Raw genomic sequence first — 26,684 nt, 5'->3', positions numbered from 1 at the left:
GTTTGAGCCTATCTTACATTGTTACTAGCTTACATTAGCACCGGAAGGCTCGTTCACCTACGCTGGGTTCACCGCTAAGAGTATCACAGCAGACAAATGCAGCAGTATTTATGGGTATTCCACCTAATTTGCTGTGCCAACTCCAGATTTAAATGCAGCAGCGCTTGTCTGACTGGAAAGAGATTAAGCTAGCGTTAGCCTGTTAGCCCTGGAACATATTGTTGACAGAGTAAACAAAATTCTGCAGAGGCAAAGATGTTTAACATCTGTCAACATCTGTAGCACACAATCACTTGTATTTAAAGCATCCAGCCTTGGTTTTCACCCAACTCCCCGCAAGTGACCGCATCATTAAAACACACACACACACGCACAAGCACACACACACGATTTGTGTGAGTGGATTGGCAGAGAGTTGTTAGTTTTAAAATGATTTTCTTTTCAGTTATGTTAAACATGTTTATTGTGGGGTTTATGAAAACCTCAAAACAATATTATTAGTTTGTAACACATAACACATAAACAATTTAATGTAACATTTGAATAATTTTGCCACCTCAACAAACTGAATACTGCTGCACAAATATGGCACTTAGCCACTGGATTCGGATTCAAATTCAGAGGGCCATGATTTGATTATAAAAACAATATTATTTTTAAATTCATCATCAGGAAAACTTTTTGAAAACACAGAGTATCTTAATGTTCAAGTCTTTCAACAGGTTGGCATGTCTTTCAGCAAGATGATTTGCAGTTCGCATAGTTTTAAAACGTCTTTTACATAAGTGTCCATTGATTTGCTTTGACTGTTGGCAGGGATGCTAAACAATCCCATATTTCAGAGAATGCCCTCTTATCGACAATCTTCCTCATCCCTATATCCACAGCATACGAGACATTCCAATGAAATAAAACGTGAATATAACTAGAAGCTGAAGCCACAGAGACATGGGTTCTAGCTGGGTAGAGTGTGGGATAATAAATGGATGTGAAGGAGATTTAAGGATTAAGAGTAGTTGAAGGGCTGTATGTGAAGCCAGAGAAGACAATAAAGAAACGTGTTTGCATAAGTTCCAGTCGACATGCCACGACAATAGTCAAACAAGAGCATGGAGATTGAGAAAATAGGCTGCAGAAACAAACCTAACAATGGCTGGTGGTGTTTGCAGCTGAAGGAAGGAACATGGCAGGGAAGTGAAAGGGACACTAAAGTCAGAGTGAAGGGTGCAGGGGACTTTCCATGTTCAGCCTGTACTTCTTCATTCTTTAAAGTCAGAAAGCCTTGCTCTGCCTCCGCTCACACCAAAATATGCAATACAGGCTCATGCAGATTGCAGGGGGACTGCATGATGACAGTTGTTCTGAGAAAATCAAATAGTCTTTGTCCTTATAAATGATCTTGTGGCTACAAATCCAATTGCATCACAATTCTGAGTTTGAGGGCAAACCACTTATTCTATTAGGCTTCTACTGCACAAAATAATTCACAGTCTTATAGTGCTGGCTTATACCGCAGGTTTGATGTACGAGACGTGCTAAACCATTACTATGAAAGCTACCATTGTTAACACACACAGACAAAAGAACACAATTCGCTTTTATGTTGCATTTGAAATGAAACCCTTCAATTCTCTGAAGGCCACAAGCCCAATTAGAAAACGAACTGATTCTCTTTAAGAAGGAAGACTAAATAATGCTCTTTCAGCACTGTATTTCTCCCCTATTGAACTAAGACTTATTCTACACCAAGGATATAGAAAAAAGAAAGTAATAAAAGATGATAGCTTGTATACTAAACAGAAATGGGATGCAGTAACTTTTGGGTTTGCTTAATTTGTCCTGAGGGTTCTGGTCAGCCATCTCAAATCTCTTCAATGTATTCAGTTTATTCAAGCAAAGCTGTTGGGTGTGACACAGAGACAGTACTCTAAACACCAGCTAAGCGCAGAACACACACACACACACACACACACACACACACACACACACACACAAAAGTACACACAGTCAGCTCAGTGGCTGGTTATGAACTGACGTCTACAAAGATACCCCTGTTCCCACAACACCCCACCTCTCCATGTCTTTGACGGTCTGTGTTTATTTCTGAATTACCTCTTAAATTAGGCTACATTCAAAGCTGAAAAGGCGTCTTGAATGTTACGCACTTGTGCGGCAGAACATGTATGCAGTACTCTGGCATACCTATACAGACGTGTCAGGAGCCTTTGACACTGATGCAGTAAAGGAAGAGTAACTAAAGCATTCTGTATGACTGCCAAGGAAAAGCTGTGAAGGTGAATACCACTTCCCCAATATAAGCTCAAGGTTTAAGAGTTTCATGTTATGATGTAGGTGGGATGCCATTATTTGTTTTTTGTGCTCCAGGCTGTGCCATATCAGATTTGATAGAAATGTTTACGCCAATCTCTGCTCTGTCTTCAATTTGTCCGTCATTTGGAAACTCCTTTATTGCTGCAAAAGTTTAGAATTACTGAAAAGGAAATGTAAACATACTGTAAAACAGCATGATAAGAAAATGTTAAGATATCAAAAGAAAAATGCAAAATCAAAAATAAAAAGTTTGAGAAAAGGGAAAAAAATGCTGTTAAATCAATCTGAACCTTTGCAAAAGAGTAAGGGATTTAATAAAATCTGCAACAAAAACAAATCTGTATCTGACAGAGAAATGGAAAGAAATAAAAATGCGGGAGCCAGAAAAACTAGACGGAGTCAAACCAAGGCGAAATGCGAGCATATGTCTGCCTTTTGAGTCGGTCCCTGGTGTGTTATAGGTCTATTTCATGTCACAGCTACCATGCCGCTGCTACATTTTTCCCCGTGTGAAGTGTTCGGCTGAATTTAATTAAGGATGAAAGCAAACGACCAGTGAATTCAAATCACAATCTTGCTCTGAGTTTATGAGCCATATTGCTCTTAGTAAATGTTATTCTCACTCGTCAGCCTGACAACTGACAGAGAGCTCACACAGAAGATGAAAAAGGCTTACAGACAGGATGGGCAATAAGGAAGAAGGAGTCTTGACTCCTCGTGTTCCTCTCACTCACACACACTCTCTCTCTCTCTCTCTCTCTCTCTCTCTCTCTCTCACTCTCGCCCAGACACACACAAGTACAGGCACTAAATGAGTAAGAGGGACTAAGTCTCACCCTAGGCTTCATATGGCAGCCCTTAACAAATCCAAGCCAAGCCCAATCATGTCCCTTCACTCAAGGTTGCCATAGCTACAGCCTGCCTCCTTTTCTCTAGTTTGGGAAGGGTGAGACTTTACCACCATGTCTGTGTGTGTGTGTGTGTGTGTGTGAGTGAGAGAGAGAGAGAGAGAGAGAGAGAGAGAGAGAGAGAGAGAGATGGGGTCTTCACTCTTAACCTTGCACTCACACTGGAGCCTGAGACAGGATGCTGATACTAACAGACTGGAGTATGAGTTCGATTCAAACAGCCTCTGACATTAGCAAGGAGATAATTTAAGAATTTATCAGACTACGTTTCATTTTCTGATTAAACCTTTTTTAATCTATTTTGGGTTGAGGGTCTTTCTCAAGGTTGTCTAATCTCAGCAGCAAAATTTAAGCGATTAAAACAAGTTGCTGTTGGGTCAAGAAAAAAGTAAACAAGGTTATTAAACAGACATTCAACTCTATATTCTTGCCCATTTTAAGTTGTAAAAGGCCAGTGATACACAGAAGAGCTAAAGAGGTCATGTTTAGTTGACCCTCAAACTCAAGCTTCTCAAATCAATTTTTCTTTTGTGTAAAATGATTTCCTTATTTTAACGACTATTTCAGTGACCAAGAAACAAACAACAAAAAATCATGAAAAATGAACTCCATTTTTTGAAAGGCTTTTAGCCCTCTATCACATCACCTTTGAGGACAAATTCAGTCTTTATTATTCCTGAAACAAAATTTAATACCCTCTCACATCAACAACTAAACCCTGTTCACTGCCGCAAATGACATCCCTACATCACTCTGGTGGTTGAATAAAATAAGTTGGTTTTTTGTTTTTTTTTTAGAGTTTTGCCTCTGTGGGTTTGTGACAAGCGTTTTCTGTTTATTATGAACATTTTTTTTCACTAAACAAAACACTTTACTATTTATCAAATTTTATTTAACTGGAACAGGAACTTGCATAATACATTTTATCTAACATATAGGTAAAAGCTATAAGGGGCAAAGGACTGCTCAGCTATGAATGAAAGTCATTCGGCTTCCCACAAAGACAGAAACAACTGTGTGTGTGTGTATGCGTGCGTGCGTGTGTGTGTGGGTAGATGACAAGAGAGATATTAACATTTAAGGAGCAACATATCACTAAAACTCCCACCATCTGCCTGCCAGCAGACAAATATAAACACAGTTTTTTCTTACGCTGCTATTTCTTTATCTCCCTGCATCGCTCCACTTTTCTCTGTGTTCTCGCTCGCCGCAGTCCTGCCATCCATCATCATTAGGAGCTGAATAGATGACCTGTCTACACCTGCAACCACTCTCTCTGTCCCTTAACTCTCAAGGGAGGGGAGGAGAGGAAGAGGAAGAGGAAGAGGGAGAGGGAGAGGAGAGGAGAGGAGAGGAGAGGAAAGGAGAGGAGTGAGAGAGGCTGCAGTGAGGAGGGCTGGCGAGTGATGAGCGGTCATGTCTGTCTTGAAATCTGGATTTGTTATGTGAAGAGAGAAAAATCTTTATGGAACTATTGAGGGTCAGAAATGAGGGGAAAGAGTGAGCTCCGGGAGGGCTTAACTTACCCGCAGGGCTGTAACCTTTTTCTCTCATATCATAGTTTAACATACTGCGTGTGTGCTTCAAATGACGTACGCATTTTGACAGCTTCGGACAGTAAACTTCGCTTGCATATTTAGCTGCAAGCAAATTATTTTGGTTGCAGGAATCTTGAAGGTGAATAATACATTAAAAAATTCTGAACCCTCCACCCATTTATTGATGATTTGGCTGAATTACTAATTAATGTTAGTAATTAACCATCATGTTCAACCAAAATTGTGCAGCAAACAAAGAATCTGAGTCAGTGAATCTTCACCTCCTTGCAGGAGAATAAGGGATCAAAGCCAAGAGAGACAGAAGGAAGGATGGGAATAGCGAAGATGGAGGAGCAGACGAGCAGAAGAAAGCAAACAGATGAGGAGACGATGAACAGAGGACAAAGTATTGTCTCCTCTTAATATGTAAAAATAACTCTGCTGCTGCCTGGTGGAGGAGCTAACTGGGTCAAAGAATTCCCACAGAGAGAGAGAGAGAGAGCGAGAGAGAGAGCGAGAGAGAGAGAGAGAGAGAGAGAGGTATCATATTGATTTTGTCTGTGGTATCAGTGTGAAGCAGGAGTCAGCCTCTCTCTTGACCTTACAGCTGAGAGGCAGCTCTGTGCACATCCATTCTAACTATTCCTTCATCCATCCATCTATGTATTTCTCTATCCATCATCATCATCATCCCACTGTCTCCTCCCCCAACACATCTTTTCATCTCCCCTTTTCCTGCCTCTGGTTCCTATGCCTCCCCCACTTCCATCCGCTAATAAACAGACTTAAGTTTGGCACAGATGCTTGTTAGCTTCTGTGCTCCTGGAATTCCTCTCTCGCTATTAAATCTCCATTTCTCTTTTCATTCCTCACATTCATAATACACATGACAAGCAGACATCCCTCTAATTGGTGAGAAAGTAATAAAATGTGTGTGTGTGCATTTTCGGGCAATGTAGTAATGATAATAGATGCTAGCACCTGCTAATTCTGCACAATGAATCCCAATGTCAGCCTGTCAACTGCAAAAAAGCTTAATTATTATTTTAGACAGTCATACACACTTGTTACAGAATTGGCTTTATTTTTGCAAAAAACAAAATGTTATTGGTAATTCAATTTCACAAAATACTGTCATTTTATATTTGCATTTTTTTAATGTTGAAGTTTATATGTCAGAATTATATATGCATTAAATTGCAAATGAATAATTATTTATTTTTCTTATTATCATATCAATATTGCAAATCACAACATAGTACAGAATCATTGATTGACTTTTTCCAAAAAAAAACACCACAGCACTAATTTGAGGAATGCAGCACATTTTGAACATGTGATATTACTGCATCACCGTGAAATAAGAGCAATACTGCATTTGAAAGTTATTCTACTGTTTTCTTCATGCTTTTCTTCTTTTTCACCCTTGCTTTATCTGCTTTCATTCTTCAGCACTTCCTCCATTTCTCTCCACACTTTTTTTTTAAAGCATTCCCATATTTCACATCCATCCCATCTTAGCTTTTCTGAAAGAACACTAGCAAATGTGCAGCACAGCTTCCAGCCTTTCTGCTTCTTTATGTAGGACCAAAGAGCTTATCTTAATATGAATAAAGTACCATCAAATTTAAAGAAAGGAAAAGTGTCTCTTTCCCTCTTACCCACTGTGTCCACTGAGCAGCTGTTTTTCTTGCCATATTTACCCAGCCAGCCAATGTGGGTAAAAGATTTGAGGATTATGTTTATATAACTGGACCAAACCAACTATTTGAGACACATTTCAATACTGAAACTTTTTTTTTTAAATATTTGGACTACAGAGAAGTTAAAATAAATGTGAAGCTTTAGTTTCTCTCTGAGTTTGTGAGTTGATGAAATCTATACACATGCTTGATGCATGAACTATTTCATGCTCTGCTGTGAGCCAACAAAGCCGCTATTAGACAAACCCATAAACCATAGAAAGTGCACTGGTCAGCAATTGTGAGCAGTAATTAAAATCTTTATTGATGAAGAATGCTGTAAGCAAAGTATATTTTGCAAGCTATTTGTCAGGCTGCCATATGTACTGCACATAGTGTGCGCGTGGTAACCAGAGCCATATATCAAGAAGACAAATGGAAGCAGGAGCAGCTCTCTCACCTGGATATTCTCTCTTCATCTCACGTGGTCAGAGAATGAAGATGTAAGCACTAATGTGAGGAAGAGTATGCAAATCACTTTGGTGAAGGTCACTCTGCGACAGAATAATGAAAGTAACCTTTACCTCTCCAGTCCTTTTACTTGCTATGTTTTTCAAATCTTCCTAATATGCATAGATTACCCAATCTACTACGAATGCAACATTACGACATCTTAGTGTAATGTGTCCAACTGCATTATTTATTTATTTTTAAAAAAGATTCTAGAGCTTAAAATGATTAAGAACTCGTGGGCTAAATGGATTAACCTGCAGCGCTGGTCAGAAATGGGCAGAGCTGCTTCTTAGCAGGCTGACGAGGAGCAACAGAAATAGCCCGAGCTGACTACAGCATATGTAATGCACTGCTGGGGCCTTCAGAGGTCCCATGGTTTTTGCATGTAAACCTCTATCTGCATATGTGAAGTGAGCTTGTGATGGTTGGAAGGATGGCACAGGACAGGAAGGGCGGAAGAAATCAGGACAAATACTTGGACTCTCCTGTAAGATCCTGCAATCCTGGTGATTTGACTTAGTTTAGATTCTGATGGAGGATCGCTATGGATAAAACTCTTTAGTCACACATGTCAGGGTGGTAAATATTACTACCTCATGTGAAAGCCAGAGGATCTGACAACCCCCGTCCTAGAATTCCTAGAGAACGCGATACTTGATAGTAGGATCAGTAAAATTTTGGCAGCAGTACTTGCTGGAGAATCCAATAATAAATCTGATGCCAAAAAAACGAGCAAAATTGAATTTGCTTTCTTTTAACTACTGAGACTAAAAATGCAATAAAAATTTACGACTGTGTGTCAGTGATAGTTCTGCGTAACTCAGCAGCAGCAAACACATTCCCATAACTGCTGACATCAACACAAGCTGGCATAACTGCAAGTACCCTGTACAGTACTTGTCCAGATATATTTTCATATTTTCAACATCAGCCCATCTATTTTCCATCAACACATATTTAGCAAAGTCTAAGTTTTAGACGTGTAGCATTGCAGCAATGCTGTGCTACGATTACAAATTCACTGACAAACTGACAAAGTCCATGAGTCCATGACCATTAAAACAATAAAGTCATTTAGCAAGCGTGCCAGAGGCTAGCAAACCTACACTCTTCCTTGTTAATAGAGACTTTGCCCTTTACATCAAGCTAACTTTTAAACATGCATAACTTCCTGTAACAGGCTTCACACATATCTGAAGGTAGATATATATAATACCTGCCATGCATGAAGAGCAAATTCCCACTTTTTTGCAGTTAGTTTGTGAGCACTGAACCACTATGGTGTATTTTCATCTACTGTTTTGTTATTTGCATCAAAATAGCCATATTTCAAGTTAAGACATTTCAGCAGAACTTTATACATAACCACTCCAGTTATAATGCAGTTATGAGGGGTTAAGATACTAAGACTGATTAATATTCTTTCTTTTGTTCCGTTAACACTGGCAAACACCTGAACATAACTGTTCAAACTCTACCAGCCTCCTTTGATGTCAGAAATGCTTACGCAAGTATGGTATATGGATTTCTTGTACCTTATGATCCAGCAATACACACAAATCGTCCGGGCACTGACCTGACACAACACTATCGCAACACTACACAGATAAGAACACGGTGCCCTCAGATAAAAGACAACAGCGTGACTAGAAGAAGAAGAAATAAAGACCAAATATGTACACATCTAGAGCACAAAACAGCAAAGATGCAGGTGGCTGTATGAGTGTAGTCTTTAGGAGCTAATGCTAGTAGCTGTCCCAGGACCAGCTTGACACACACTTACATACAACCTGCCAGCTGGGTGATAAATCGACTGACGCAATGATTGACATGCATTTCAAGTAGAACAGAACAAGAGATAAACACACCCCCCTTCTTGACATACAGCTGCGGGTAAAGAGCGAGCATACAGACATTAAATCATCAAGATAAACATCTTCCTACTACAGAAACTGGTGGTGATGTCCTGTTCTATCTCAGACTTTTAAGAACTTACCTAAACTTGATTCTGGTCTTTCCACAACAGTATCTGTGGACTGCCTCTGTGATTGGCAGCTGTTGTGATGTACAATCAATGTCCATCAATATGATGCTTTAACATTTTTCAGGCGATAAACTCTAAGTCTATCATAAATGCAGTTAGCAAAGATGTTTTCTGCACAAAAATCCTAAATGTCAACTTGAATTTGGACGAGATTTCAGACTTTGGAGGTTTCTGTAATGCAGCCTGCGTAACCCAAACACATATCAAAGCAATAACCTGCAGCAAAGATGGCAGCAGTGAATGCCCTCTTCTGCAGGATGGAGGATTTGACAGTCAAATCCTAATTTATTCCTAGAACCCAAGATGACGTCTGGACCAATAGAGAGTGCTGCTTTCTCTTTCCCTCCTTCTCCAATGACCACATTGTGCTAATCCGCTAACACTGATTAAGATTGTGGGCTTTAGCATATCACCAAATCAATATTCTGGGAAAGAGCTGTGGGAAAGAATACAGAGTCCTCTCTGCTAGGACAAGTTGAATATTATATGCGCCTGCCAATTCACTGCTGATCCATTTTTCATGGACCTTTAATTTCATTTAGCATATAATTTGCCTCTCAAGTTTGCTGGTGGGTTGGGGCAGTCCATTACACCTTGCTTTCTTTTCTTGAGCATCCTTGAAAAAAAAAAAAGCTTTAAAAGACATGCGTCCCCCAGTCTGATGGGTGCAAAGCTCCGTCAGGGAGTAGGCCGAGCATTCTGCCTGTCCCCATGACATCTGTCATTCCTCTGCTTACGGCTTCTCTCTTTACACGGTCATCCTTTTGTCATAATGAAGTGACCTGTAGCTGATAGAGGAGATGGAACTGTTTATGAAGCGGCTGGCAGAGAAGTATAGATCAGTGCTCCCTGATGAAATTGAGAATTTCAGCACCATGGACAGCAATCAACATGTCAGCTCTAAGCAAGCCAGAAAAAGGGTAGGACGAATCAAATACACACAGAGTCCTTCCAACAGAAGCAGTCTCAATATTTAGATTAGGCCTGGGCGATATGGACTAAAAATAAAATCTCTGATTTTTTCACAAATAATTCGATTTACGATTTTTTCCGATTTTTTTTCCCGTGGGTAAATGATTCCACCACATTGAGCGTTTTTTTAGTGGGAGTTTGTCGGTTGTAGCGGTCTTGTTCCCTTCGCAAAGAGCAGCTTTTGTCCCTCTCAGATGGATGCCTCTGTTTTAGATGCTGAAAGAAGTTTGTTCTGCTGCTGCCTTTTGTTACAACGGGCTTCAGACGAACTTTGCAGCGTGTAGTCACTTGTTCAACGTCTGTCGCCGCAAACCAGTTCCAAACAACTGACGATACTACACCTTTCTTAGAAACAAACTTGTCACTCTCGTTAGCCATGTTACTGCTATGCATGCGCAGGAATCAGGGGGAGGGGTGAGGGGGAAAGCTATTGAAGCTTCTGGGGGACAAAAGGTGCGCCATAGCAAGAGGAGTAAAAAACTCAAATTTTTTATTTTTAAAACATCTGCAACAAATAACTCGAATTAATCGATATATCGCCAACACCTAATTTAGATCATGACACAAGATGCATTCATTTAGAAAACTCCTGCTGCATCAAATCATTACATCCTGGTATCAAAGAAACCAGACTTACAAAGTCCCTCCAGTGACATTCAGAACTCATTTTAACACTTTACTGTCATAGTTCTCCCCGTTCTGCAGCATCAGAGCCTCCACTCTCAAGATCTGGACACAACAGCAGTGCAGTCTGGGCTGAGGTCACTCTGAGGGGACTGGGAGCAGGAGTTGAAGGGACTCAGCATTTAGTCCTCCAGAGGCTTCAAGGCTCAACATTAAAAAGTCAAAGTGGACGAAGGCTCAATGCCAAAAGTCACTCAGCCAGAAAGATCAGAATATGAACTGCAAGTAATGTGTGTACAGCCAGTCGTACTTGACAGTTTGTTTGAATTCAATCTCTTGATGAATGCTTGTTCATCACAGCTACAAATCATCTATCAGTTTCTGAGTTAATCCTTGATAGTGGAGCTAAAACAGTTAATTGTTGTCTAGTAAAATTCCTCTTATTTGTGCTTCACAGTAACTCTTGCTTTTCATTCCTGCGCTCGTATGAACAGGTTAAAATAGCATGCAGCTTTAACATGAATACATGTGTCAAATTTGAAAAATATATAAAAAAAACAGTTTTTACTTTCTCTGAGCATCAGTAAATAAATAGAGCGAATAAAAGCCAGATATGTATAATCGCTTGACTTTTTTTTGTCCTGCCTTTTTCTACCCGTGCTGCACACAGGCAGCTGAGTGTGCGTTTGCATGGCAGGGTGACACTGATGTGAGTGCTGGAGTGAGACGATGATGTGGCACACAAATATCTCAGGAGAAATATGGTGAGGCCTCACTGCAAACCCCGTTTGTCTGCTCACAGGCGTGTACATGCGTTTGTGTGTGTGTGTAATCTCACAACAAGCACAGGTGAGTATAGCTCAGTGGATCGATTGATTGAAGGGCTGCACAGTGACATTGCCATGTCATCAATGTAACCAAATATTTGACATTTTTTTTAAATGTATATCAGTAAGATTTTACACAAGTCTCTTCTCGTCTTTGTTCATAAACACAGATGATGATGATTTTTGAAGAAATTATGAGATAAATATATAATTAATGGGCTGTTCCAAATATATTATATGCTACAGACAATCTGCATTTTTTTTGCCGATATGCTGAGATATTATTATATATTATATTTACCTCAGTTTTTCCTCATAATTAATAACATAATATGCAAAAATGACGGAACGTGAGCAAAACCAGGACAATAGATAAATAAAGATATTATTTAAAAAATTACTTATATCCTTCAATGCAGAAATATCTTTAATCCCTATACTGCTGTGATTCAGTTAGATGGTTCTGACAGCAGAAGACAGAAGCCAGGAAATGAATCATCTGGCCTATGAATATGAAAAATAAAAGAAAATTCACACAGTGAAAGTGGTCTGAATAACTTCACTCAATTCCATTTTTTTTATCATCTGATGAAAAGGGTTTCATGCGTGTTAAGTATTTTTAATTTATTGAGACCTTAACTATGAATCACATACCAAAAATCCATCCAAATCCAACTAACTGGATGTCAATTGACTTACCGAGAAAAACATATTTGTAGCATTAACAAGGCCTTCCAGCAGTCCTCTCAGGGGAGGGACAGCGACCGTCCCTGTCAATCTGTCCTCTGCTCCCATTTCAAAAACTTATAGGCTCTACACGCATCACACAAATGACCTCTTTGGAATCAAAACAGCGTTCTGATTGACGAATTTGCATGATAGAGTTAAGCTTTAAACCTTCAAAAATAAGTCTCAATTCAGGAACACGTATGTTGTTTTAAAAATGATCCTCACTGTCTATGTCAGCATGGGCTGGTGTGTGTGTGTGTGTGTGTGTGTGTGTGTGTGTGTGTGTGTGTGTGTGTGTGTGTGTGTGCAAGAGAGAGAGAGAGAGAGAGAGAGAGTTTGTGTGTGTGTGTAGACTAGTGAAAGCTGAATCTCATAAATCCTACTTCATTAGATAAACGTCCTAATCAGATAAAGAAATCGCACACATCCTCCCCATTTCACACACACACACACACACACACACACACACACACACACACACACACACACACACACACACACACACACACACACACACACACGGATAATCTCCATTACCAATTACGGGGTGATACGCCACAGCTTAACATGAAAGCAGCAATTAATCTGCTCACATCGGTCAACGGGTCATAGCAGAGAGAAAATATTGCCTGCAGTGAGCATACATGCATATACACAAACCTTAAGTAGGAGCTCTAATTGTTTTTAAGTGCACCATTATGTTTCAGTGTTTTACTTGCTTGCATTTGTGTGTGTGTGTGTGTGTGTGTGTGTGTGTGTGTGTGTGTGTGTGTACATGTGCATGCGCATTTGGCTGTCAAAAATCATCAAAATAATAAAAGGATATTCTTTCTAAATATAAAAAAAAATTTGACGATACATCAATAATTTAAGTTAAAGTATTAGGTATTGCCTACTTCAAACACCGCAGACCTTCATTTCTCTCTGTCAAACACAACTCAAAATCATCAGAGACAAGCCAGTACAGACTAATACTCCAAGTACTCTGTCTTCAGTCTTCCACCGCCATCATTACTACACAATCCAACACTTTTTTCTGCACGGTTTCCTCCTTTGCTCCCGAGGAAGTGCTCTCTCTTACATGTAGCTTCTTCTTCTATGAGCTGTAATGGCGGTTGGATGTCAAACCAGCCCATGGGTGCATTACCGCCACCGACTGGTAGAAGTGTGGTGGAGGAACAGAACTGTAATCTCTGCTGAGGACCTACAGCATGCCAGGAGCCCAAAGTCTCACAAGAATGGTGTATGTGTGTGTAAATGTAAGCAAATGTATGTAAAGGCCCCAAAATAACAATTTTCAGCTTCTGAAAAAAACTCAATTAGCATGACTAATGTCAGTTTTGCTTCCTTTATGCTTTTCATTGAACCACAGTGAGATTCTACCTGGCAACTGTCCAGCCCCTCGGATTGAACACAGTCTGCTTGGTTTAAATAAGAAGCTTCCAAGAAGTCTGAGTGAAGGCAGGCAGGCTCTGGTTTACCTGATCTAAAGCTCTTTTTGACACAATAAGCAATGCTGGGAAATGAGAAGAGGGGTGAGATAGGGGTGTGTGTGAGTGTGAGTATGTCTGTTTGTGTGTGTGTGTGTGTGTGTGTGTGTGTCTCACATGAGTAATGGGAGAGAAAGTGAGAGACAGTGAGGGTGAGCTCAGAGTTTAGCTAGGGTCTCTGTAAATGAGTTATCAGCATGTGCAAAGGGTGTTATATGTTGCTGTGAGCGAGTGAGTGAGCAAGCGAGTGAGTGACTACAGTAAGTGGCGTTTTTGAGTCTTCCTAACCCTAACCCTGACCCTAACCCTAAACATTCCTTACAATTTACCGTGGTGCACAGTATTACCAGTGGCAGATAGGTACACAACTACTAGTTCAAGTAAGTTTTCACATAACAAATCACTGGAAACCAAAGACTGTTTTGATTCGACTGATGATGATGTCAAGATGACAACCAATAAACCTCACAGTAACCCACCAATCCTGAAGGCTCAGCAAAAATGGTCTTATTTAGTTGTAGCATAGTTAAACAGTAAATAGTTATATAACACCTGGATCAAATTTTTTTGTTCTAAGAAGGGGAATCAATTCATTTACAGCACAATAAGCAACAACAACAGCTGTATTGTATGTTTGAGGGAAAACTCTGAGAATGTGTACAAAACAAGCTGATCTGTAGGAGATCTCACCGTGATTTTCTAAAGAATCTCTCATAAGTTTTCAGGAGAAGTTTGCCTTTGTTTCACTGTAAGACAAACACATCGAGGCAAAGTTCAAGTTAACAGTGAGCCGACAAACTACAATCTGAATGGTTCACCTCTGTGCTAGTGTGGAGTGGTGCAAGCTGTGGTGCAGGAAACCTTACATGGCCATCCCATACACTCTTATACTCTCCCTCTAAGTCACCAAGATATCCAGGATTCCTCACTGAGGTGAAAGGAAACAGGAACGGCTGCAGCGGCTGTTGAGAGCAGCAGTTTTCCTCTTCTGAGAACCACTCTTCCTCTTGTAACAAACAGACACACACACACGTGCGCGCACACACACAGCAAATTTTCCTGTGTTGACAGCATGGTTCCTAATCCAGCTGGAAGGGTGTTTCCTGAAATATGTTTGCGTCGCAAAAGCCAATCTCGTTCAATGTGTTTCTTTGAATGTGTGAAGAAAGGGAAAAAAAACCTCAGTTGAAAACTACAAATCGCTCGGAATTAAAGCTACAAGTAGTGATGAACAGGCCCCCCATCCAAGTGTGCGTCGCAGTGTGTGACTGTTCTACAGAGCGAGAGGAGGTGAAACCCTGATATTAGTATCATATTTGTATAATGTCTGCAGTGTGGTACACACATCACTTCCTGCACCCTCTAGGTTGTGCTATGGAACACACACTTGGGCTTTACATCCTGTTAATACACCAAATTGTAGTTCTGATTAGAGATGCACAATTTTGTATTTTTTTAGCCATCTGACATTTATAATGATTGTGCTGATATTTACTGATATGGATATTATTTGTTTATTTGTATTTGTTATTTGACAAAACATGTAACTAATGTGAAATTGAACAATGTTTTTATTCACCTCTAAAATGCTTGTAAAAGCCTGCAAATTATACTTTTACCATGTTGTTTCCTTATCATGAACAACAGATGATGAGCAAAGACAAAGAGCAAAACAAGGCTGATACAAATAAAGGCCATCAGACCCGTTCCAATATATCAATAAAATGACCAATATCTGCTGGTAACAATCACGTGCCGTTATTATCATGCAGCCATGCTAGTGATGTTAATCAGATGATGTTCGTTGTATAACATGTCACATCAGGCGTATGTCCTAAAATCACCAGGTGGTGCTACAACTACGACTTGAGCTCTGCTTGGAGATGACTTTATCTAAGGACTCTGGGTTCTGTGGAAAAAATATCCAAATTGTCCACCTCGCCAAGGTAGTTCTTCACAAAGCTGTTAAGGCTTTCCGACCAAATCTGAGGTGGATCTAATGGACCCACTGGAACATGAATGAGTAAAATCCGTCCTTCCCCTCCACCAAGTTTGGTAAAAATCTGCTTCACACAATCCTGCTGACAGACGGACTAACGCCACTGAAAACACAAGCTCCTTGCTGGAGGTAATGAGACATGGTCAGTTGGGTGGATCAGAGTCAGCGGGGTGCAGCTGTTTCCTTTCTTCTTACCATGTTGTTGAGGAGTAGAACAGTAGTCAACTCTTGCTATGTGCCCCTTGTTAAATCTTTCCTGCTCCACAGCACCTCTGAGACTCTCCCCAACTCCCTGTTGTGCTTACTGGAGCCTTGGCAGCCAGCTGCCATATCGGCCAATTAGGAGAGCTTTTACTAAGCTCCAGCCAATTGGATTAGTGCTACATTTCCTTGCCAGATGAGACTCTAAATGTGCTGTTGTATGCTAGAATCTGAGAAGTGGTGGGTAGACTCCTGTTTCGCTGAAAAGCATTGGGCACCAAATGCACACCAAGCGCAGAGGCAGACACTCCCAATATATGTGTGTATGTGTGTGTGTATCCTTCTGTATGCTCTGCTACTAGTTACTGAGATTACAAGCTGTTTGAACCACCATAAAACGCACTAAAATTCCACCAACTGAGGGGCCACGATGTTGCTAGATATCAATAAAATTGTGAAATATATTTACTGTACAGTAGATAACCCCAAAACACATGTCAACTAAAAACAGAACAGCCAAAAGCAACAAAGAGATATATAAAAACAAAATGCCAAAAGAAAACAAATCGCCCAGAGCGACAAATGCTGAAAGAGACCGACTGTACATCATAGACCTCCCTCTCATCCTCTTATTCAGTCCGTCCTGATAGAGGGTTCACTGCCGAGTCAATGCTGAGAGAAAGAGTCTGTGCTCATGGGAGCCTGGAGCATACACTCTCAAGTACACACACGCACGCACAAACACACACACACACACACACACACACACACACAAAACACATACATATACACACACTCTGCCCTGTCCATGCTGCTCTGCTGACTTTGCAATGCTGCTGCTGGATGTTTGTCCATCAAACTCCCCTGAAAAAAATGCAAACACACACATACATGTACGCAAGCACGCACAAATGAAAACACACAACAAAAATGCAAAGTCAAATACGCACAGAAAAGATGTGAATTTCCATATCTCCCTTTTCTCCTACGCATCACAGTCCAGTGTCTGCCACACAAGAGGAACATTATACGGCTGTAACAAGCAGCAACTAAAGCAGCCTGTGTTTCCAGTCAATATATCAACTCCAGTGATGCAAGGAGGGGGGGGGGGGGACACAAAGACACCCCACATTTCTCCTCCACAGCAAGGCAGGTGTGGCAACTCCTTGAGCTGGGTGGAGCAAACTAAAATAACCTCAAAGGAAGCAGGCTATTAGTGAAACCCCGAGAGCACCAGGCACAAAGAACTGATAAAAAAAACACTGAACCCAGAGCAGCCACAGGAGGGAGAGAGAGAGAGAGAGAGAGAGAGAGAGAGAGAGAGAGAGAGAGAGAGAGAGCGATCAATCAAAACATAAGAAGTTTTACATGGTAGTGTACTGGCATGACATGCTCTGCAGTAGGAACCACACAAGTAAAGTAGAAAAGGTATGCCAACAAGCTGGTTTAGCAAGAACAGGACCAGTTCAGCAGTCCTTATTTGTGTCTTCTGATTAAATCACACACGCGCGCGCGCACACACACGCGTGAACGCGCAAGCAAAACGGAGTGAGGACATAAGAATTTATGATGCATAACAAAACCCCGGAATAAAAATGCCATACCGAACTGTTACCAATGAAGCAGTTTACAGTGAAAGAAACGACACAAGTGGAATCTCAAAAGCTTGAAATAGGAAGTTGGAGGCAATATTTCTGAGGTGAGACGTCTTCATGTGGTTTATCAGTCGCATGGTGCGGAAGTCAGACACCTGCTGTAAAAGATAAGCCTCGGTGTCAAACGGCACCTCTGCTCTCCTATCTATCGCAGCTAGATCTCATCAAACATCGGGAAATCTTCCCACCACACGGGACGAAAACTGCTAACTACAAAAGAGGGAAGTTCGCCTTTCATTGCGGGGAACTACAGTTCCTCAATTGTTCTTGTCACAGGAACAAAAAAAGCGAAAAGGGAAACAATAGTCTAAAGAGAAACAAAGGACAAGAGGAAAAACATATTAAGAAGCTCAAAATCCTGTAACTTGTTCTCCTTTAAGATGCCATAAACCGGAACGTAAATCCTCCGGTAAACGAGAAACAGAAAACAACCCGCTGTAAATGAAATATCGACCAACTTACGGTGTCGCCGCCGAGCCGCCGAGGAAACGTCCCCGCTTCTTGGATAACATAGGAGTCCGAAACCGGTAAGAAAAAAATAATTAAAAAAAAAAAAGTCCCGAGCTCAAACCCACGAGAAAGAGCTGACAACGTCCGGGCAGGCGCGAGGACAAGTCTACTATTCGCCTTGACAACCGGGACAGCGAGCTGAGCGGAGCGCGAGCCCGGAGCCGCCTGCTGGTCTCTCTCTCTCTCTCTCTCTCTCTCTCTCTCTCTCTCTCTCTCTCTCTCTCTCTCTCTCTCTCTACCTTCAACCACCCCGCACGAGACTGGAGCGAGCGAAAAGATCCGTTGAGATGAGTGTAGAAGGTGGTGGTGGTGGTGGTGGTGGTGGTGGCGGGGTGCGCATGCGCGGAGAGGGGTCGAGTCATTCCGGTGGAGCAGCGCTGTTAAACCGCAGAAACAGCAGCGGCGGCAGCATGGTGAATTAATGCGGTGCGTTTACGTGTCTGTTGATTTATTAACTCATCTCTAACGAGGGTACTGGAAGGGTAAAGGAAGCGCATCGGTGATGAACGGGCACAAGATGTCCTTTTATTCTTCAGTTTATTAAAAAATAATGTTAAAAATGAAACTAACAGCGAGATGTTAAAAGTTGCCTGGTCTCATCTTTAAATAGCTGGTTTCGTAACAGTCGGAACTGGAAGATACACTCGCAGTTTCGTGCAGCAACCACAACATGTTTATTTTCTTCATATACACACATTCATTCCATGTTTTATATTAGTTTGCCATTACAAAGCCATGGCTTGAATCAAATACACATATTCAGACATAACTTTTACTTTTTCTGCGCAAAGCCTGTGTGTATACTTCAACTATATTTAGATAAACCCGGAGAAAAAAAGCCTGTCGTCGATATATCTTGAGCATGATTCTCCCTCCATCCTAGAGAAGCCCTCTCCCAGACAGGTTTATAAATAATTCAGCAATAAAAGCTTGGTTTTGCCTCCCTGGCTGCATGCTGCACCGTAAGACGCCCCCCCCCCCCCCCCCCCCCCGCACACAAATACACACAGGTCTTCTGCTTGCACGTTTCCATATCTACTACAATTAAAACTCATCTTTAAACAAAATAAAGTTGTGGTTTCTTGAATAACCGTGACCGGTACTCCGGGTCAGTCCGAGATTACCTGGCTCCTGTCAACTATCAATAGCCTTGCGCGCCTGCGGGAGACAGCTAGAGAGGAGAGAACGCGAGAGAGAGAGGAAGAGGAAGAGAGAGAGACAGAGAGAGAGGAGGGAATAAACGGTGGTGGTGATGTAGTTTAAATGACGGTGCAGTGCAGCCAGCCAGCCCGTGATGCCGTTTGTCCTGTTCCAGGATCATATGAGGAGAGCAGATTATCACACGCAAGCCAAAAAAGAGAAAATGTCATCCCTCATCCTGGACCGGCACCTGAGCCGCATGGGATCGGACAAGCAGGAGAGAGAGAGAGAGAGAGAGAGAGAGAGAGAGAGAGAGAGAGAGAGAGAAGGGAGAAAAGCCATGAGAAAAGCCACGTACCTTCACTCCTGCGCTCCTCCCGGTCAGCCTGCCGTTATTATTACTTCCCACTTCAAGTGTCTTTCCGCGCAACCGCTCACCCCGAGCTGCTCGCCGCTGGGGGGGTTCAGACAACGGGATTTGTTCACGTGGTCACGCCTGGCGATCCTAATTGGCGGAGTGTCCCGAGTCGCTGTACACTCGCTTCGCACCTGCACAGTGAACGGTGTGTGTGTGTGTGTGTGTGTGTGTGTGTGTGTGTGTGTGTGTGTGTTTGTCCTCCAAGTAGTACTCGCGCTGTGGGGACATTAATTTGACACAGTCACATGGTCGACCAACTAAATATATGTTGTTTTTCGGTGAAGACAGATCATGGTAAGATTAAAGGATTAGGTTTTGCAATATTCACATTTTAAAAGAACCGAATTCAGAAGTTGTTTTTTTTTTTAAAAGCAACAATTAAAAATACGGGCTTCAACAACAAATGATATGACACTTAAAAATGAACTATCTGGACAGTTAAATGACAATCACACGCAATACATCATGCAGAACAGAAATATACGGTAGTTCACATATGAACCACAATCACAAATAGACCAGAGCATCACGAGACTACAAAACCATTTTTTGTATTACAAGTATATCATGCATGTTTCTCATTGTGGAAACAAATATCAGCGCATCTATGATATCCCGGTGAGATAACACAACAATTAGTAAGTAAACAGTGAGTCAAGTCATCTCAGCCCATGTAGGCAATGTTTGTTATTCAGATTACTTATTAGAAGTAAGTTAAATCTACAAATTAAGGATGATCAAAGCGATTGTTGGTGCCTGCAGCCACATCCTGTTTGAGTAAAGGCTGATGGCAAAGAGCTGAATGTTGTTCGTGAGCTCCTTTGGATTAAGGTTCATCTAAATAAATACAAATACATTTTGAGATGAATATCATGAGGTTGTTTTGTGTATCTTAACTGTGGGTTTGAGAATTACATGTCAGATAAATTCATTCTGGAAATGATTTTTTTTTTTTTTTGCTTGAATGAATTCTAATCCCACCGATTGGTCGACGTGATATCACTGGACGATGGATAAAAGTAACGTTATACACCTAATAAAATGATTTTAAACATTTTAAAACATAGCTCACACACTCAACGGCAGCGTTTCCTGCTCACCGAGGCCATCGTACCGTCAACTGACCTGTCAGTTTGCTAATAATTTTTCTGACAGAAACATTCTGACAACACCTCTGCTGATTTATTGTTTCTGTAACACATGAAAACAATCTGTTCCGTGCTTCCCCACATGTGCATGCTAACAGTACAGTTAAGCAGGCGCTCAGTGGCTGAGCTGTGTCCTTTTTCATCCTTTTCCTCGAATGACCATCATTGTCTGTTCCAAGAGTGAGATAATAGCGTCGAGGCCAGTCTGGCATCCTCTTGATCACTTGATCTGACTGGATTTGCATGAAAACACATGAATTATGGCCCCTTCAGCTCCCCTTTGAACAGTTTGTTCAGATTACATGCAGCTCTGTCGTGTTAATTATTAATGGAAAGCACATTGTAAAAGGAGAGTTGAATGAGTGATGACATTGTGTTATTATTGGGCTAGTGTGTACACTCGCCTGTCACACACACACACAAACACACACACACACACACACACACACACACACAAATGCTCAAACAAGCAGTCAAACTTTGGAACATTAAATTTGTTTTTTTTTTAAATAGCACATTTACTGTCAAGGCTTGTAAACAAGGTAAACCCCAAAGTGCAACCAGTTCCACAGCTACACTTTAACGCCTGTGCACAAGGATACCATGCACACGTAGTTATTCCTCTCCTAACTGAGGCCATGGCATAGTAGCAGTCAATGGTGCAGGAAGTATTTTTAGATTTCATGTGGGTTGCAGATGCTGCTCAACTCAACCAGCTCACAGCAACCATAACAGTGTTTTCACAGAAACATTCAACGCCTTTGGTTTCCTCTCGACAAGGCTTGCCTTCCAATATCTTCATGAAATTTGAGGGCACACATCCTCTCCTCTCCTCTCCTCTCCTCTCCTCTCAGATTTCAGATTTTTTTTTTCACTGGTCCTGGAAGATTAGGCCAAGACACTCAACTGGCCTCCAGGCTTTTGGCAGTAATCTGGCTCTATTTTTCCTCCCTGCTCCTGTTTTTGGCTGGAATTAAAAGCATGTTGAGTTTTTTAGGGCAACATAGGGCATCCATAATTAACTATGAGAAATGTGACACAGTTGCAGTTCCAACTGTTGAAAATGTGCAGTGTCTCCAACTTTCTTTTCACCAAAAGCCAATGTGATCATTCCAGAATATAAACTTTGAGGCAAACAAAACGTTTACATGTTTTCTTTAGCAAGATTATCTTCACAACTGTACAACACTGATAGGATTTTTGAAGCATAAATACAACCACTAGAAGTAAATTCTTAGTAAGACAAATAAATATGTATGTACACCATGTGTCTTGAGTTAATGGAGATGTTCTCCAAATCACCTCTTTGTGACTCCATGGTGCAGAAAGAGCCTTAAATCTAATATTGACCAACTACGAACAGCTTTCAAAAAAATTGTCTGTTTACAAACTCTGAAGTGCATCCCATGGTATTATCCACATCTTCTTTGTCCGGCTGAAAATGCTCAGTAATCCATAAACACTTTTATTTGAGCTAAACACACACACAAACACACACAAAAAAATATAACATTTCCTGTTTGGCTACTGTGTACAATTACAAGTGAGTTTATTCACCCTAATGGGTCCGCTGGCGGTGCTTGGTGCTTCTGTGAGAGTTTGTAACCTACGATTTTTGTGCAGCTTTTTGGCCGGAGTTGGTTGAGAAGGTTGTTGGATATACATGGCTGGCTCTTACTGCATTCTAAAGTTAGAAAGAAGTGACACTGCAATGGAAGGAAAAACACATTAGTTTTTCTATTTTCACTTTTTAGGTGAAGTATTGTTTTAAACAGACTATATTTGAGGCATCCACCCAAAAAACCCATTCAAAACACCTTTGACCTTGGGACAAGAGAACTAGATGCTAAAAAATGCTAATTGCTATCTTTCTGAGTTTTAAGACTCATACCTGTGCCATTTTGCCATCATATTTATGTTGTGTACTGTATATACTGTATATAAGCATATACTTACATCAAAAACAATCAAATTCGATACACTGGCAGATTTAGCTGTCACAGCAGCTTGACTGTTGCTTATATCTCCAGACTGGAGGGCCACCCCAGGTCTCAGGAGTCAAGGGGTGGAGAGTCATTATCTATGAGAACAAAAGCTGGAGAGCAGGAGAACAGAGCAACCTTCCCCTCCTCCTGTTTCCTTCTATCCCTTCCTATATCCACTCCATCATCCCTCCATCCCCCCTCCACACACACATACACAGAACATGCACAAACGCCTGCCATCTGACACCTCTCTGAGGATTTCCCTTTTAGAATTGTCTTCTAAAGCACACACATGCATGCTGTTTGGTGGCTGTGAGGAAGAGCTCCTATGTTCTCAGTCCAAGGCAGAGAAACGGGCCAAACAGCACAGAGAGAAACAGACGGAGGGACAGAGAGACACCCTATCAGGGTATTAGTCAGGCCTATGTGCACTTGAAGATAGAGGGAGGATTGAGAGGGTGGACCATAACATCCTGCAGGTCACAGCATGTCTGTGTGTGTGTGTGTGTGTGTGTGTGTGTGTGTGTGTGTGTGTGTGTGTGTGTGTGTGTGTGTGGTCAGTTGGTGTGGCGCCACCTGGATAGATGACCACAAGTAGGACGCAGGAGTGTTGAGTTTGTTCGTGTGTGTGTAAGGAGAGTCTTGCTGGGCCGGACAGAACTTCGACGGGCAGCAGATGGTGGTGCCAGCGTGGCACGGGCACAGGCTTGACTCACACTCTTGGGCGCTCACAGGCTGCCCTGCCTGTGGTCAAACCAGCAGGGTTGCCAGAATGAGTTTCAACGAATGTGAATGTCATATTTCAGCAGCCTTTGTTCCTTTTATCAACCGTCCATGTGAAGATTTATCCATCTAGTTATGCGTCTTTAGTTCCACCCCCTCTTATCAGCACTGATGATTATGCAGGCTAGTTCTAATTTATTCTCTAATTAAAAGTTTCCTGGATATGTAACAGAGGAGATGGGACGTCATCACCAACAAAGGAATAATCAATCTGTTTAAGGATCTATGAATGAATGCCAGTCAAAATAATACGATGAAAATGTCAGACGGGTAATGTTTTCCAGCATTATATGTTTAAAGAAGCGATGTGTTTTATGCACTGTTCATAAAGATGCACAGGCACACTCCTAGTTACAAGAGTCTGTCTGAGCAGCTGTCTCTGGAGTGGACGACATCTCTATTGTTGGAGTGTGATGGATGAGACGGGAGCTCTAAACATGGTAGAGACTGGAGGGAATTTTCTGCTGCTCAGATTTCATTACTGGTAAAAACAATAACAACAACAAAACAAGGACATCTTTAGTAATATTTCATCCTATTGAAGGTGAAGACATGAGCTGTCACATTTGGATCAGATGGAATTAACAGGCAATGACATGACATCTCAACCATGCTCTGAGAGTATACAATTTTTTTCTTCAAATATTTGCCTGATATCTTGATCTTACTTAGATTAGTATTAGTAAGTCTTTGTCTGCCCCCCCACACACACACACACTCAGATTGGTTAGCGGGTAAATAATCTTGTGACAGGTGATGGTAAGGTGAGACCACATTGTGACCCCCCCACCCAAAGCATCACACAAATAATCAATACAAAACACACACACACACACACACACACACACACACACACACACACACACACACACACACACACACTCATATGTATGTGTTCATGTGTTCAGCCATCAGACTTCATCTCAGTGTTTCTGTACTGCCAGTGATGACAGCATGACATATGCACTCATCAAACTTTGACTCTCTTTTGTTGACTGTAATACTGCAGGCTCTTCAGACCAACCAACTATGTGTATATATATATATATATATATATATATATATATATATATATATATATATATATATATATATATATATGTATGTATGTATATATATTTGAATAAAACAAACTCAGAAGTAGTTGTTTCAGCAAGCCAATTGAATAAAGATGCCTCTTTTGTTAAATGGAAAACTCAGTGTGATGGTACAACAAAACATTTTGAAGTTAAACACTATTTTATCAAGGCAAAATGCCTCATTGCCATCAGTACCATGCTCTACAAATTTTTTTGCTGCAGTTTGCATGTTCAGTGTGGTTTTTGGATTGAAACTGGATTGAACTGAAGTGATTTGTCTTTGTGGGGAAAACAGTTAAATGAAACTGCAATTGAGTTTGAGTCTCAGTTGTTATCTTGCTGTGGTGGCACAAACATGATGCTATTAGCATAGAAATGCATGTGAACCCCAATGACAAGTGTGTTCATGCAGAATTTTTGTGGCATATTTTAGGTACAATATGTCCAGAGCTTGCTAAGCAGCTTAGTATTTGTAAAGCCTGTGTGTTATTTATTCACTTTGAGAAACTCCTTGAGCTCTCGGCGTGGCTAGATAGCATCCTTTTGGCTAAGTTGCGAAAAAGGGTTGACCTACTTCCTGGAGTATTAAATTAGGTGTTATTACATTGGAATCTGCAGATGTGACTTATTGTTTTAAAGGCGTCAGTCATAACATATTAATTCCTTATTCACAATATGAATAATATTTGTTTGTCTTATTTTTAGTTGGTTGCGTTATGCTAACACAACAATTCGCGAGCAGTGCATTAATGAGCGCCCCACTGGTGTGACAATAATGAGGTTAAAGCACATCCTTGAGTGTGATATTGCTTAATTACATGTGACCTTTGATGGCAGCAGTATGCTGTCTGCCCTCCAGCTCCAACTTTATTCCACTGCTGCCCCCTGACCTATGACCTCTCTGTGCAGGGTGCAAGTGAGAACAAATTCATCCTTTGAGGATCAGTGGGAGATAATACATCATCTAGATGTCTAAAGGAAATAGAACGTGATAATTAAGCTGAGTTGCCACTTCATTTCCGAGTATGAATGACTGAACAACTCAGAAATGTGGGTGTGAACCGCATCAGGGCTCACTGGGGGCTGATGCCTGTGTGTTGGTGCAGGGTGTTGATTTGTCTAAACAGCCTCTCTCAGAAATAAGCTGCTTGAAATTTTCAGACAAACCTTTTCAATCTTGTATATTATATCACTCTCTTGCACCTTTTTGACACAACTTGTGCCAATTCATTGTGTCTATCAAAAAATTTAAAAAAGCACAAAAATAATAAAGTGCTTCACGCTCTTTCTTCTTTGCTGTACACTTAGATTTCTTTGGGTGAAAATAATGAGTTGAAGGGTTCTTTAAAGTGTTTATATATTTATTTTTTGTTGTTATTCAGTAAAAATAGAACAACTTTGTAGCAAAACAAGGCTACAGTGCAGTTTTGTCTTTGTGTGATGCAGAAATATGATGAAAATGAGTGAACACATTGTGAAACCATTTATACAATTTAAATGGCAGGTAATGATATACGCGTGCACCTGTACAAACACACCAGGCCGTTCACAGATGCTCACTAAATTTTCAGAGATGCGAACACACAAATGCTGAGTTAACAGACTTTGACTAAAACAGACCGTTGGCGGGATGATGCAAAGCAGTGAAACCAGAAACTCATGTCTTAGTCACTCTTGTATCAGTCAAACTAGTGTGAAAACAGCCTGTGCAGAGCAAACCCCATCAGATGGTGACTTCACACCAGAGAGAAAACCAGAGAGACAGACAGACCCACAGGCGGGCCCAGAGAAGACTGCTGTACAGGTTAGTTCTGACCGCAGCCTTGGCGAGTATGTGTTACTTAAGACCAGTGAGAGAGTACAGTCCGGCCTGTTCGACCTCTCCTCAGTATCGCCTGTGAACCACATGCCCAGTCTCTGCTCTCTCACCCCAACAGTGCTTTCATCTCTCCTCATCTTCACACCTTTCAATTCAAATCCTTCCCCTCCATCTCTCAGGGTTCACCCCTGTGTCTGTGCTTCTGCTGCAGCACATCAAAGGCAGCAGAAAAAAGCGAGATATATACCCCCTTTCAAACTGGACAAAAAAGAACAAAAAAAAGCCCTCC

At 41.2% G+C, this 26,684-nt stretch overlaps 1 protein-coding gene across 3 annotated transcripts in view; it reads right to left on the bottom strand.

Annotated features, from left to right (window-relative positions):
* The window catches only part of strbp (spermatid perinuclear RNA binding protein), an 80,159-nt gene extending 60,574 nt beyond the window's left edge, over positions 1-19,585 (bottom strand). The window contains exon 1 of one of the 3 annotated variants that reach the window (XM_086186820.1): positions 19,522-19,585. The gene's annotated coding sequence lies outside the window, so the exon portion shown is untranslated. Of the gene's footprint in view, positions 1-17,975; positions 18,318-19,521 lie in introns of those variants that run through there. The other 2 variants (XM_086186819.1, XM_086186821.1) reach the window with 2 other exon arrangements.
* Between the last annotated feature and the right edge of the window lie 7,099 nt (positions 19,586-26,684).

Source organism: Aulostomus chinensis, chromosome 19 (assembly GCF_037954235.1).
Source record: "Aulostomus chinensis isolate RoL2024-O1b breed Wild chromosome 19, RoL_Achi_v1.0, whole genome shotgun sequence".
Taxonomy (NCBI): Eukaryota; Metazoa; Chordata; class Actinopteri; order Syngnathiformes; family Aulostomidae; genus Aulostomus; species Aulostomus chinensis.
Note: the sequence above shows the minus strand (reverse complement) of the source record. Positions and strands in the feature narration are given on the sequence as shown.